Consider the following 14,856-nt stretch of genomic DNA (forward strand, 5'->3'; position numbering starts at 1 on the left):
TTATGGAACATAGGTGAAGGGTGATTGGTTGCCTGATTGGCGTGCTTAATACGGACCGCCGTCGGAAGGTGATAAACAAATGTAAACGATATTTGTAACGTTTCCAAAGTGAAGAATTGTGCTATTTTTCACGGACGCACATCGGCACACTTAGGGCGGAACAAACATGCAGTACACCAGTGACATGCTTTACACGGCGAGGAAGGCGACTGCTCCTATCCACTTTTATTGTATATGAATTATATTGACGCAATTCGTCACATATCAGTTGTTCATCTTAAAACGATGCCAAGGAGACAATTATTAAGGAACACATGCAAGCCCGAGTGTAAGAAAGTCGCGAAATTGTTTCTTAACATATTTCAGTATTCATTATTCAGCGTGCGCAGGGAGTAACTGCGATATCACAGCTATCTTTAAAATTATCTATATCCTTGTATTTTGTTTCACTTCAACCAAAAAAAAAACGAAACTCCGCACACCAATAAATCAAACCAGCATTTAAAGAAACATCACAGAAGCGTCATTGCCTTACAACAGAGGTGCGCTCCTAGGGTATAAATACCGAGCCTGCAGTGAGAGATTTCAGGCTTTCTGATTCATATTTCCTGCTGTTTACAGCGCGACGAGGATTAACCTTTTGAAATGAAGTCTGCACTTCCCTGCGTGCTGCTCTTTTTGGCACTGATTGCAGCCTCAATGTAAGCATATACTTTATAGTTTCAAGCATAGTTTTCGCACGAACCATTAGCAATGAACTGAATTCTGTCTGCAGTTGCATCTAGTATCGCACCCCTTTAAAAATTGCTTGCAATCTACAGTACATGTGAATTTATCTGATCTTGCTTAAATGGGGTGTATTTCGCCCCTAGACAACGCTTGACAGTCAGGCATTCGAAGATTGCCACTGCGCTTTACTGACGCCTCTCCTTTTTAAATTACAGCTGGATGGTTGTTACAGCCTACAAAGGCAGTGCTTAAAAGTATCCAGGCTGCTTTGTCATACCACGGATATTAATTTGAAATATGTTCTTTTTGCTACTCGGATATCAGGTTTGTCGCCAGCTGTGCAGAAAAAGGGAGCTTTCAGTGATAATACGGTATTCTATTTCAACTCAGGAATTAAAATACTCTGTGCCATTCATGATGAACTGGCAAGCTAGTAAATTTTGTTTACTACCAATAGAAAAGAGACCCTAAAAATTTCATGCTTCCTTTTCGACATGCATGACTGGCACTTCATCTAGTGTCTGAAAAAGAGATGAAGAATGGTTGTGAATAAGGAATGGCATGCATTTTCATTGTTTTGAAAGGAAGAAAAACTTGCAAGACACGTCTAAAACTCGTGTTCGGCCAAATAGGGTGTGTTAAATTCAATGAACATTTTCTCTTCCATTTTGTTACCATTTTGTGCTTTGTTTTCCATGGGTTATATTCTTGTTTATGTCGCGTGTAATTTTCTTCAGGTGTTCTGAGCACACATCAATTTCATTGGCTTAGCTAAGAGCAAGAGGAACTCTTTGTCTAAGTTTAGATGTACACCTAAGTTCTTTGATTTCAATCTGACCCACTCGCCACTCGAAGGGACGAAAACTCAGCTTACGTCTGACATGCTGCTTTGTCGATTGTTTGTCATTAAATATTCTTAAAAATGAGAACTGGTTCTTGAGGACAGGAAATGGCGCAGTATTGGTGTCACATCTGGATGGACACACGAACCCCGCCGTAAGAAAATGGAGGAAGGTGGGAGCGAAAGAACGAAAGAGAAAGAAGCGCCGTAGTAGAAGTTTCCGGAATAACTTCGACCACGAAGGGATATTTAACGTGCGCTGACATCGCAGAGCGCACGGGCGCCTTTTGTGTTTCGCCTTCATCGAAACGCGGCCGCCGCGGCCGTCTTAGCATCCGGGAACCCCAGCTAAGTAGCCGAGCGCCTTAACAACTCAGCCACCGCGGCGGGTCTTAGCTTTTTATCTTTCGCGTGGACATTATGGACCATAATTTTTCGAAGAGGGAATGAAATTTTGAAAAATTTTCTAGTATATATACTTCTTTTATTTTCTAAATCATTACAAAAATATCTCTGTTCGTCGTATAGCTTCTTGAAACGAAATTTATGAAAAACTTCCTCGACTGCAGATATCATAAGAAAAGAGTTGAAGTACACTTGAAGAAACTTTTCTTTACCAACGGTTTCGAACGGTGGACCGTTCTTCATCAGGATAAGATAATTGTGAACACAAAGGTTCGCGTTTTCGGAGCACCGAATGCACGTGGAGAGGAGAAAAACGCCCTCCTTTGAGCAAACAAACTGATCACACAAGAGACAAACAGCGAGCGACCAGACTCCTCCCTTCGACTGAGGGAAAGCGGGAGGGTGGTGAAAGGAACAGACGAAAAACAGAAAAAGGGAGGTGGCGGAAGGGGGGGGGGGGGGGGCGCCGACAAGAATTATTATTGGGGGAAGCTTCCTTCGGGGGATGCGAGAGGTTCGAACACGAGGAAAGAAAATATCAGAAACAAGAAAACAGCAAGAAATGAACAAAGGAACTAAAAACAGCAGTGCGCGCATATGCATCAGAGTGCGATGCGCTCCCCACGGGTGCGGCTGTTGACAGTTAAAATGTAAGTTACGGCGGCGGGGCGGCCTGCCAAACGCCCCGCAGAAACCCGATCCCGCAGCCGGGCGCCGCAAAGCGCAAATGTCTCCGCGCTTCCAAGCGTCAGAAGGGCGCCTCCGCACCGCGTTGCGTCGCGGAGACAAAAAAGAGGGCTCCTTCCTAGAAACTGAGAGAGAGAAGAGTAACAGAAAGAAAATGGAGAACGAAGGCGCGAAATCGCACAAGTGTCCTATATTGCAATGGGCTACTGTCCTATATAAAGCATCACGCTCTACTATCTGCAAAGCAAGAAAAAATTAATAAATAAGAATAAAATAGATAAAATATAAAAAAATGAGGGGGGAATAGGCAATATGCTTTGCTGTCACAACTGTTTTCTCTGGTCGTGAGCAAGAAAGAATGGCAGGGGGAGGAGGAGGGCGGCATGTGGAAGCAAGCACGCAAATTGGCAGGACCTCAGGCGATGCAGTCAGGGTGCTGTGAATTTCAGTACGGCTAGGACTCTGATCTGTGAAGTATGGAAAGAGTACCAAGGTTCTCATCCATACAGGCCTGCAGAGTATTAAACTTATATATAAAGTATGATTCTCGTTTCTCACGGGTACTTTGGAAGCCGCTCTGTAGTAGCGTAACTTTTAGTTTGTGAAACTCGTGACTTTCCTGGGAAAGGTGTTTCGACAGGGGGAGGAGAGGAACAGATCTGGTGGGCGCGTGGTGGTTATTGAATCTAATTCGGAAGGAATTTTCGGTTAGGCCAATGCATTGCATCTGACAGTCTCCACACTCGAGCATGTATACTACGTTACTACTGTCGCAATTCAACTTCTCACGGACGGAGTGTTTGAAGTTAGCGTGTCTGCTTTGAGCTAGTGTTCTTGTCCGCATGTGCTGGCAAACTTGACATCGATCCTTCCGGCAAGGTAGCTAACCCACAGGCTTTCCCGTAATGACAGTAGAGTGAACTACATAATTCTGTAGGTTTTTTGGTCGTCTGTAGGTAACCGTGGAACTGCTGGAAAAATTTTTGACAGTCTATCTTTTTGTTCGATTATGTTGAAATGTTTATTTAAAATTTTGTTGACATTAAGAAGGTTGTTTGCGAAGATTATGACGAGGTTAGAGCGGTGTTCATTGGCGTCTGCTGAGGGGGATCCCTAAACATTTCGTTACGATTTCTTGCTTCCGCTTTCCCAAAGGCATCATCAATAATAGAGGCCGGATAGCATTGGTCCCTCAGAACCTCCTGCATACGGTAAGAATTTTCTTTGAAGTCTTCTGGTATATATATATATATATATATATATATATATATATATATATATATATATATATATATATATATATATATATATATATATATATATATATATATATATATATATATGAAGGAAGCCAACAGTCACCACAACCGAATGCACAGGAGAATGTTTCTAATTTTTTTTTAATTTGTAGTGCCAATCAATTTGTTTAAAGAAAATTAATTATAAAGCAGCAGAAAAAACAACCAATGCGCCGCTGGGATCCGAAACCACGACCTCCGTATATCGCGTCCGGTGCCCTACCAGCTGAGCTACTGCGACGGCTTTCCAATCTGCTGCTTTTCGTGGGTATTTATATTTTGCATGTAAGCTAACCTTGAGAGTGTTCACCAGCGCCACCATCGTCCATAGCGGTGGACGTAGCACGTCCTCTAATACTGCGAGTGTGACGTAGAACGTGATCTAACGGCGAGGGCGGGAACTGTGCAAGAACCCTCTTATGCTACCTATGGTATCAAGACTGTTAGAACCGAGACCCTCGTTAATCTATTAGCAGACAAAGCAAATGAAATGAGGGGCTCGTTTGACAAACAAATGAAGGAAGCCAACAGTTGCTGAAGAACTGTGCTTATCCTATCTCACAGTATCTATGCCTTATTTATAAAAAATCTTTGGATACAGGTCTTTTACCACACGACTGGAAGATAGCTCATGTGGTCCCGATTCACAAAGGCGGATCAAGAAAAGATGTATCAAATTACAGGCCTATTTCTCTAACATCAGTTTCATGCAAAATTTTTGAGCACATCTTATACACAGAAATAATGAACCACCTGGTAAAGAATGATTTGCTGATGAAGGAACAACATGGGTTCCGAAAAGGTTTATCATGTACAACTCAACTTGTTGAATTTTATCACGAACTTGTATCTGAAGTTGACCGCGGGGGCCAAACAGACTGCATATTTCTGGATTTCCGGAAAGCGTTTGACACTGTGTCACACCCACTCCTTCTCTATAAACTAAAAATGTTGAATCTGGACACAGCTGTTATAGTATGGATTCAGAATTATTTGCTCGGCCGCCGCCAACGTGTAGTCCTTAATGGTGTATGTTCAGATTACGTTGATGTGACATCAGGGGTCCCACAGGGGTCGGTCCTGGGGCCACTCCTGTTCTTAATCTATATAAATGATATTTCACTCGGTATCTCCTCAAGTATACGTCTGTTTGCAGATGACTGCGTTTTGTACAGGAAAATTAACAATGCCAATGATGTCGTTCAGCTCCAAACTGACTTAACACTTATCCACGATTGGTGTCTGAAATGGAAAATGTCTTTGAATATGGAGAAATGCGCTCATCTTTGTTTTTCACGAAAAAAAATCAAAGTCCAAGCTCAGTATCGCATAAGTAATGAATTGATCACACAGAAATGTACTTACAGATACTTAGGTGTTATACTAACGGATGACTGTTCCTGGAATGCTCACGTGGATCATGTGGTTACCAAAGCCGGTAGGGCACTAAATTTCATACAGCGGAGTTTAAGCTCTTCGCAGCCAAACCTCAAGAAAACTGCTTTTCTCTCTTGTGTTCGACCTATCATTGAATATGCCTGTATTGTATGGGACCCTGCACATCGGGTGTTAATTGAAAAACTTGAAAAAATTCATAACAGAGCAGCAAGGTTCGTCTTGGGCAGGTACGGGCGAAGGGATAGTTGTACAGCAATGAAAAAAGAATTGCAATGGGAACCACTCGCTTCCCGTAGAAGAAAATTGAGGCTAAAATTGCTGTACCTAATAGTTCACGGAAAAACGGGGATTGATTTTGAAAATTACTTAAAACAGCCCTTTTACGTTTCTCAACGACATGACCATTCCCGTAAAATTAGAGAGTACCGTACCAGGACGAACTTGTTTGCAAATTCATTTTTTGTTAAAACAGTGCAACAGTGGAACCGGCTTTCCGAGGAGCAAGTGTGCTCTGCAAGTGAAGATGTATTTTTTGCCAATCTGTAACCCCCCTGCTATAACGCCTTCGGGCAAATGCGGGGTAACTCTTGAATAAAGAATAATAAAGTCACCGAAACCAAGGTGCACAGGGGAATGTTTCTGTTTTTTTTTTAATTTGTAGCATCAATCAATTGGTTTAAAAAAAATTACTTATAAAGCAGCAGAAAAAAGAACCATGCCGCCGGTGGGATCCGAACCCACGATTTCCGAATATCGTGTCCGGTGCTCTACCAACTGAGCTACGGCGACGGCTGCCCAATCGGCTTCTTTTCGTGGGTATTTATTTTTGCGTGTAAGCTAACCATGAGAGAGTGCACCAGCGCCAGGAATCAGGAATTTTTTTAGTTTTTGGCTAAAAGCAGTTCATTTAGGAATTCAAAGTTCTTTTCTTTTTTCATCATAAAAGAAAGAACTGTATTTTTTATTTTTTAAGACGTATATATATATATATATATATATATATATATATATATATATATATATATATATATATATATATATATATATATATATATATGTGATCTATAAAATATAACTATACCAGAATTTAAATAGGCGTTAATCATGCCATGCTTAAGGATTCGTTTAGCCTCAAATGGTGTAGAAAAGAAATATATATTATTGGTTGGTTGTAAACTGTATCAAAATTGACAGCAAAGCCTTGAGCTTCAGGCAGGGAGAAAAAAGGCTACCGAGAAAATGAATACTGCACACTTTGGCTCGAATATTGAACTAGTGTGTTCAGTTCAAAAATTCGAAGTAGTCATTACCCAATATATGTCATCGAATCATCATATAAATATTTCGACAGGTAAGGGCTGTTAAGTGCCTTGTATTTTGTTGATGGCTAAACAAATATTCAGTGTGTTAAACTACAGACTTTTATCTTGTCGCTTAAATTACTGTTGCCTCATTTCAGGCACAACACCTTTTTTCAACGTTAAATAGAATTTTCGTAACTGAAAAGAAGTGTGCCCGATTTATTCCCCTCCAGGCAAGCAGTTTTTAATAGACAAGGGTTATATATTTTTTTTTCGAACCACTTCAAGTGTTGTCCTTCGCTAGGACTTCTTCAAACCAGTTTCGAACCATTTGATATTTACTCTTAACCTGCGTAAGGGGTATATAAATAAGGTAATTGAAAGAAGGTCTGTGCCCATCTTGAATTACAGCACAGAAATTGGGTGCGCTGGATTTCTACAATTGACTGTGGCTCATTCGCGGTCCACCTATGCAAACGAAATGACCTGTTACTCTGGGTAAATAATAAACAAGCTTACTTTCAGAATTTTTTAAAGTTTTGGGCTAAAAGCAATTCATTTAGGCATTCAATCTTCTTTTCCTTTTTCATCATAAAAGAAAGAATTATATTTTTTTTTCTTTTCTAAGGCGTATATTAAAATGCTTTCCTTTGCCACTATTTCAGCCCAGCCATATGAATTGGTCTCTTCCACAGCAGGCTAATCTTTCTTTTTGCTTCTGTGGTCACATGAGGTACTTTTGTGTCATTTATGAATATCTGCATTTGCCTTTGTGCTTCTGCCACAAAACTGCTTTGGATCTGTACAAGTTCCGTCAGTAGCTTTTTTTTTCGGAATTTCATTGTATTCTTTATACTTTGTAAAAATAAATCCAACATTCATTTTTTGATTCTACGATGCATTTCACCAATAATAAGTGGTTGATAATTTATTAATTTCACTACACAACTTACGTGCCATTTTTTGTATGCTTTCTTCTTTTGAGTAATTAGTAAAATATTACGCGCCTTGCAAGTCTTGGAATCATAAAAGAAATCTGAAGACGCTTATCTTTTGAAGGACGCGTTGTGAAAAAAACAAACAAATTGAACTTAAGCGATACAAACGAAGTTAGCTGATTTTCTTGGACAGTTCAGGGGTATTGATAAATTACGCCGTTTTTTTTTTCATTTTGCAGGTGCCAGATGCTTCCAGGTCCTTCATATCAATTTCATAACAAAGCTTTTTTAGGCGGACCGCGGCCCTTTCAAACCACTTGTCCTCGTGCACTGGTAAATATATACAACTCTCGCACATGCAAATACTTCTGAGAATACTTTTAACCAATTCTAATTGCGGGAGTTCCAGGGTCGCGCAAAAGCTATTGAAACGAGAAAAGGGCTGTCTTATAGAATGATATGCTCGAGAGGTGCTCAGTCACTTTTTGCTCATAGAATACACCTTTTGTATTAGTAAAAAGGGAACCCAAACGAAAGCTACGAGGATTATCAATTATTCAGAGTGTTTCGAAAAGCGCCTGTGCGTTTCAATAGCAAGTGCACTAACCAAGGATACGTACGTAGGTGGAACGCGCGTGTTTTCTAGGAGCCCGTTTTGACAGCCGAGGCATCGCTTTATCACATTTATGGCAATTAAAAACATGAAACACGACGTTCACGGAATAAATTTTATTTATTTCAAGCGATAGCATGCACGGATGCACAAATGAAATTAGTTAATGGGGCATCAGTTCGATGCCATGGAATCGCCAAGGCTGAAGAAGCGGCGATAGCTTTAGCGATTGTTTCCAGGAAGGTCTCGTGTATTATTACGGCCTCCCTGACTGCACGTCGTAACTACACAAGGAATGATAAACACGCAAAGAGAATGCTCAGATCTAAAGAAGATACAGACTTTAATTCCACAGCCATATGGAGCCCAGGATACCTTAGGAAAGTAGGAAACGAAGGCGCTCACGCCGCTGCCCACACGCTATTGCTGCGGCTCCCCCAGAATTCGCAGGAACATAATTACTCTGATACACTTTTAAGCTACAGGAATTTACTCCAACATTTCAGAATAACGAGAAAGCAGAAGAAACAGCCACATGCCGCCGGTTGGTTCGCATATCACTGGTGGCATGTGGTTGTTTCTTCTGCTATATAAACAATTATCTTTAAAAGGTTAGCAAAACATAACTACTATTTCAATCTCTCACTGATCAACACTACAAAATTAAGAACGAAAACATCCCCTATGCTCTTTGTTTTTTGTGACAGTTGGTTGCGCATGTATGTCATAACGAGCCTTTACTTTCCCTTCCCCTGTTTGCTGAATTCCTACAAGCAAGAGTATTAATACCTTTCGTCGATACCATTAAACAACAGGTCGTCCAAAACCAGGTAATAAATCACCGGTCGCGATATGGTCATGATATGGCTCTATAGGAAATCCAAGCTGACGTTTCTTTGAGTGGTCGTCAAAAATTGCTGCTGATTCCCGCTCCTGGTGGTTCCTTTGCATCACGAAACTCTCGAGTTCCTGACTATCGTACACCACTATCCTAGGATCACAACCAGGAGGATAGATAAGATTATAGATTCGATTTTTTCAATGCCAATTTCTCTGATCAAGAGCACACGCATAGAGGACGCTAAACGATGCAAACAAGGGAATAAGCTTTAAGGTAGGCTTTCTCCGCTCGCACGTTTCCAGCGATGGCTACCAATACGCCGCTCGATATCCGTTTAGCATCATCATTTCAACAAACCTAATACGTGGAGGCATGCGTAAAGAATTGGACTTTGCTATCTAAACATGCAATAGATTTTAATAATTGTTTTTGTTTTGCTTTTATGTGAGTTCCAACGTGCTAAAGCGACTAATGTTATGAGGGGCACCGCAGTTTAGGGCTCGGAAAAATTTCGGCGACCAGAGTACATTAACGTGAATGAAATCGCACTGTACACGGGTTGCTAGCTTTCGCCTGTATCAAAATGCTCCCGCGGCTGCTATGATCAAACTCATTTCTTCCAAGTGAGCAGGCGACTACCACAACCACTCAGCTACCGGGGCGAATGGTCTTTATATTTATCAGAAACATTTTCTATTAGAGAGCTTTAGTTTCACGTACGTAGAGGGTTCACATACGCAAACGTGAGAAGTCTACGTAGCCTGAAATGAAATCCAGGGTTCGACGGAAACCCGTCTGGTCGGGTATGTTCATGGCGGAAAATCTTCATGCGTCGACCAATCGTTAAAAAGGATGACGTTTCGGCCCCGGCTTACGGGGGCCTTGTTCACGCAGGTCGTTTGGAACCCTTATAATTACACGTACGGGACGCACGCCGCGCGTTACTCTTAGCGCCATCTACTAAGAAACACAGACACTGGTTGCAGCCTAAATCATCCCAGACGAGTCTTTAAGCCAAGCCATTCGGTCTGTCCTCGTGTTTGGCGGTTTGGGTATGTTTGGCTGGTTTGGGGCTCTCTCAGTTCGAGATCTCGCGAGACCGTTGCTATGACGACGACCAACGCTACTTCGTCAGGCTTAACAGCCGAAAAATCGGCCTACTGTCTGAAAAGCAAAAGCTATTTGGCGCTTTAAACCTTCTGCCGGGGTAAGAATGGGCAAATTGAAGGGGAATACAACAGTTTAGAACACGATATCGCGTCGAGGGATTAGCGACGAAGCTGTTATCGCTGTGAAGCGGCGGGCAGGGCACCGCCATGTTTGTCAACGCTACGTACGCAAGCAACGCAAAGACCGCAACGTAAAAATCCGAATCTCACGTACGTACGTGAGACTCGCGCATACCCTTCGCGTTCTGCGCATGCCCACTAGTCACCCGTAAGAGCTCCACGTACGTGGAGCCTCTACGTACGTGAAACTAAAACTCTATTAACTATGCATTCTGCAGTTTATCAGTTAGTTCGATGAGTGCACAGGATGAAAACTAGAATTTATGATTTTATTCTGCAGAATAGGTTTTTGTGCACAATCTGACAGAAGAAAAAAATTGGCGGTGGTTTAGCTCTGGCTAAACCTGGAGTGCCGCGATAGCTGCAGCTGGCCGAGTGGAACTCCGTGGCGGTGCCGCGGCAGTGCCAAGGCGGCACAGGCGCCGCCACGCTGTAGGCTCGAAATGCAACCGTAATGTGGCTATTGCTACAAAACGCACAATTGCTAGTTACATTTTTAAACGCCGGGGGGATGGCTTTTCTGCGATCGTGACTATAATTACTCAAAAACTCCTTCCATGAGCTTGAACTGAAAGGCAGTCCTGAGATCACAAATATGGGTTCTACTTCTGTGTAAATACCTGCTCCACTGCGTGGATAAATTATAGGAGCAGTTCTTTTACCGGCCTCCTCACTCCATCAGTATCGCTGTGTGCAGCAATACCTCTTAGATAATATAGCAGCGGGCCTTTGTCCTATCTTAAGCGTTTCAAATGTCTCGAAGCGAAGGTGCTCGTTTTGTTTTCACAAACTGCGGCACCGCCACTGAATGATTTCAATTGACATTTACTGCTGTCGCACTGACGTTTTTTCATTAAGTGCGTTCTTGTGATCTATGACTTGGGCATGCACAATTCATGAACGAAGGCAAATTCCTGCTGATAGCCTGGACGGCTGCTAAACTGTTAAAAGAAAATACTGGTCTTCATACAAAGTTGCCAATATTGCTAAATTTATGGTCAATTGTTTATGGGCGTTTAACGTCCCAAAGCGACTGAGGCTATGAGGGACACCGTAGTGAAGGGCTCCAGGATGTTTGACCACCTGCGGTCGTTTAACGTGCAGTGACATCGTACAGTACACTGGTCTATAGAATTTTGCCTTCATCGAAATTCAACCACCGCGGCCTGGGTCAAACTTTCGCCTTTTGGGTCAGCAGCCGAGCGACATATACAGTGAAGTTTCTCAACACGTAACAATGAGACGTTGAATTAATTTACTGTTCCATTCGCGCAAGAGAGTTGAAGCTGCGGACAAGAAGATTTCCGGAAACACATTAAGAAAGTAAACTCAAAACATTTTTTGGTTCTCAATGTTTCAAGCGGACGCATTTTTAATTTCTTTTTTGCCTGCCTAAAAGAGCTTTAGAGGAAGACGTCATCCTATCGGGCATTTTAACCTGTTTGGTTTTAGTAACCTCCTCTCCCCCTACGATTTTTTTCCTCCACCTAGTGCAACCGTGGAGCCAGACTTGGAAATCCCTGCGGTGGAGACTGTGTATGCGGCGTCAACTTTGCCAGACGCCCCGCACCTCGTGGTGTACTGCACTGTGTGCAGAGCGTTCCAGGTAGCCCTCATGGTTAGCTAAGTGGGCGCATATATGGTTGATGTAAATGCATCAATAAACCAGGAGTGCTCAATAAACGCAGTTTTATATTCGACGGCTCAAGCCGAATGAACATGAATATACTCATGCAGAAGAAAATAGATCACCAAAAGTATGCATGCATGAAGGTGACTAGTCTTGTATAAAACATAAGGTGAACAGGCGTTCGCTCCGGTGCAGCCGTCTGTTGCAGAAATTCAGTGTAGGGACTCCTGCGAAACACTGAGCGTGACAAAAAGATATATATGTGTGCTCACGCTATTATTCGTAAGCCGGGAATCTCAGCGGCAAGAAACAGAAACAGTAATAGTAGTAAGGTGATAAATTGGGCTAGTTGAATCTGGTTCATGATTCATGAACGTGCTCTGATATTTTTGTACATCTAGCCTTTTATACAGCGACAGCTTCTAAGCTCCCATTAATGGGTACCGCTTCATAGTAGTCTGCCTTGGTCTGTCACAGTCTGTCTCTACCACGATAAGGTCACTGATCAATCTGGGCGAGCCTTCTAATTGGGGCGTCGCCAGGTGGCATCCACAGGATGTTGCGCGGAGGGGTGCGGCCATGGCCTGTTTTTTTTTTTTATTCCTGCGCTTAGGCGCGTATGAGTTCTGGAGGTTAAACAGAAGCCTACTTTGTAATCGGCAATATCTACGGTGCTATGAAGCTAGCTTTAAAATAATTTCGTCGTGTTTACAAATGACGGAATACCGATCACTCATGTGCTTTTCCTAAGCTCAGTAAATACCACTTTATCGTCCCTTTAATGCTTATTTTCATGTCTTAAATTACTAATTAATACTTAATTTTGATACGCACACTCAATTGCGCACTTGCAGTGCTCGCCAGACGGTGTGCTTGAATATTCCTGTACTTATTTTCGATTTACCTGTGTATTGATTTCTGTTACACACGAAGCCTACAAAGGGTAAGTATAACGTGGGAGGAGGGAATCAATCTGTTCCAGCGACCTAGAGGTTGAAGTTTTCTATTTTTGTTCTGTTAAAATAGTGAGCCGATAAACGAAATGAAAGAAGCAGGTGTTAGTTGGGCTACATGTTTGGCTTTTAAATAACGATGACGTGGCGGAACGAACGCAACTAGAGACTCAAGAAATTATGTGGACAGTTTGTTGGCGAAACATTTAATGGCAAAGTGCAAAACCAGCACATTCACGGCCGGCACGTAATAAGGTTTTATTTCAAAACTATGTTAAGGAGCTCTGAGTCTCTGAATCCGCAATAAATATAAGAATATATACTACCACTACGAATGTGCAATGACTTAGAGCTTGTGATGAGGCAGGCTCGGTCAGACTCGAAATGAGCCCGACGCTATCAATATTTAATATGTTGTTCTATAAGGTGTGGGCTATGAGACATGATTCTGTGACATGAGTTCTGTGACAGCTATGAAGCTTTGCCTTCAGTGGTGGTCTTCAAATGAATGTGTTTGATATGGTGGACGACTTCCAGCGATAGTTCATGCCAGACCCAAAACAACTTGACAAACGTCCGGCTATTTAAATAGCCCGACGGAGCGCCATGGCTCTTGAGCGGGGGCATAGTAGGCATTTGGGTGTTTACTCCGCTGGAAGCGAAGAAAGACGAACACAGCGCTGTGTGCCATTGCGCTGAAAGACTACGAGCTTGAATCAAGAATATCAACTATCTCAAGAACTAACTCTACTGAAGTACATTCCGCTGGACAGACGGTGATATGCTAATATTACTTATTTCTCAAAGCGAACGAAAAAAACTGGAGCGGTCCAATTGAGCTCCGCCATTGGGGTCTGACGCGATAGCGTTATTGGGCATATATAAGCAGAATTTGTCATTCTCTTTTTTACATTACTAAATCGCTGGGACTTCTCACACAGCTATTGGCGCTCTGGCACCGCTGTTAAGTTATGCGCTACTGCCCTGCGATGACAGGTGCTGCCGCCGGTTCGGCTCATGAGACCCACTTGTTTCCGCCTGCCATAGTGGCAGTTTGCTCACAATCCTCTGGGCAGGTTGTGATGACGTGACAAGGTCATGCGACCTAGGTGGCCCTGCTGCCGCATAGGGGTACGCTGGCCCTGTTGGCTACCCCACCTCAGCCCATTTTTCGCTCACAATGCCACCGCTGCCGACGACTACGCCGGATTTTCTAAAAAACGGGAGCCTTAACCTTCTCCCGTTAATATGCAGGCGTATGCACGATCGAAAAATTTTCGCCGTATTTCAAAACGCAATTTATAAAAGTTATGAAGCGTTTATAATGTAGGCAATAGTGCTTAAAACCTGGTTCATGATACTCAGCCACATGCCTAGGGGATATCCAATTGTGTTTTTAGCAATACCTTTCAGGGGGACGGCAATAGCGTTTGTGCAAAATTCTAAATAAAAAGTGCCGACGTTCCAATTTGGAACTCGCTACTGATATGATATGGCGACGAAAGTGCGAAATTGCGCCGATGTGTCTGAAGCAACCTAGGTGGGCCACTTTGGTCACGTGTCTTTGTGATGTTACCACAGCCTGCCCTCAGCAGTGTGAATGAACTGACCACTGTAGCAGGTAGCTGTTCAATTAGTGATGTTAAACTGTTCACTTAACCTGGTTAATGACTCAGTACATACCCGCCGCTGTGGCTCAGTAGATAGGGCGCTCAGCTATTGATCAGGAGTACCCGTGTTCGAACCCAACCGCGGCGGCCGCGTTTCGGTGGAGGCGAAACGCAAAAGGCGCCCGTGAGCTGTGCGATGCCTGTGCACGTTAAAGATCCGCAGGTGGTCGGAAATATTCCGGAGCCCTTTACTACGGCACCTTTTCTTTCAGTCCTTCCTATATCCACCTCTTCCTTTATCATTTCTTACGGTCCCCTCACCT

General features: G+C 42.8%; 1 long non-coding RNA gene across 1 annotated transcript; it reads left to right on the forward strand.

Moving 5' to 3' along the window:
- The first annotated feature begins 525 nt into the window (after positions 1-525).
- On the forward strand, positions 526-12,035 carry LOC144111008 (uncharacterized). The gene is made up of 3 exons (XR_013309964.1): positions 526-701; positions 7,837-7,930; positions 11,832-12,035. It is a non-coding gene; the product is annotated as an uncharacterized LOC144111008 (long non-coding RNA).
- The last annotated feature ends 2,821 nt before the right edge of the window (positions 12,036-14,856 follow it).

The sequence above is a fragment of the Amblyomma americanum genome, chromosome 11 (genome assembly GCF_052857255.1).
Source record: "Amblyomma americanum isolate KBUSLIRL-KWMA chromosome 11, ASM5285725v1, whole genome shotgun sequence".
Classification (NCBI taxonomy): Eukaryota; Metazoa; Arthropoda; class Arachnida; order Ixodida; family Ixodidae; genus Amblyomma; species Amblyomma americanum.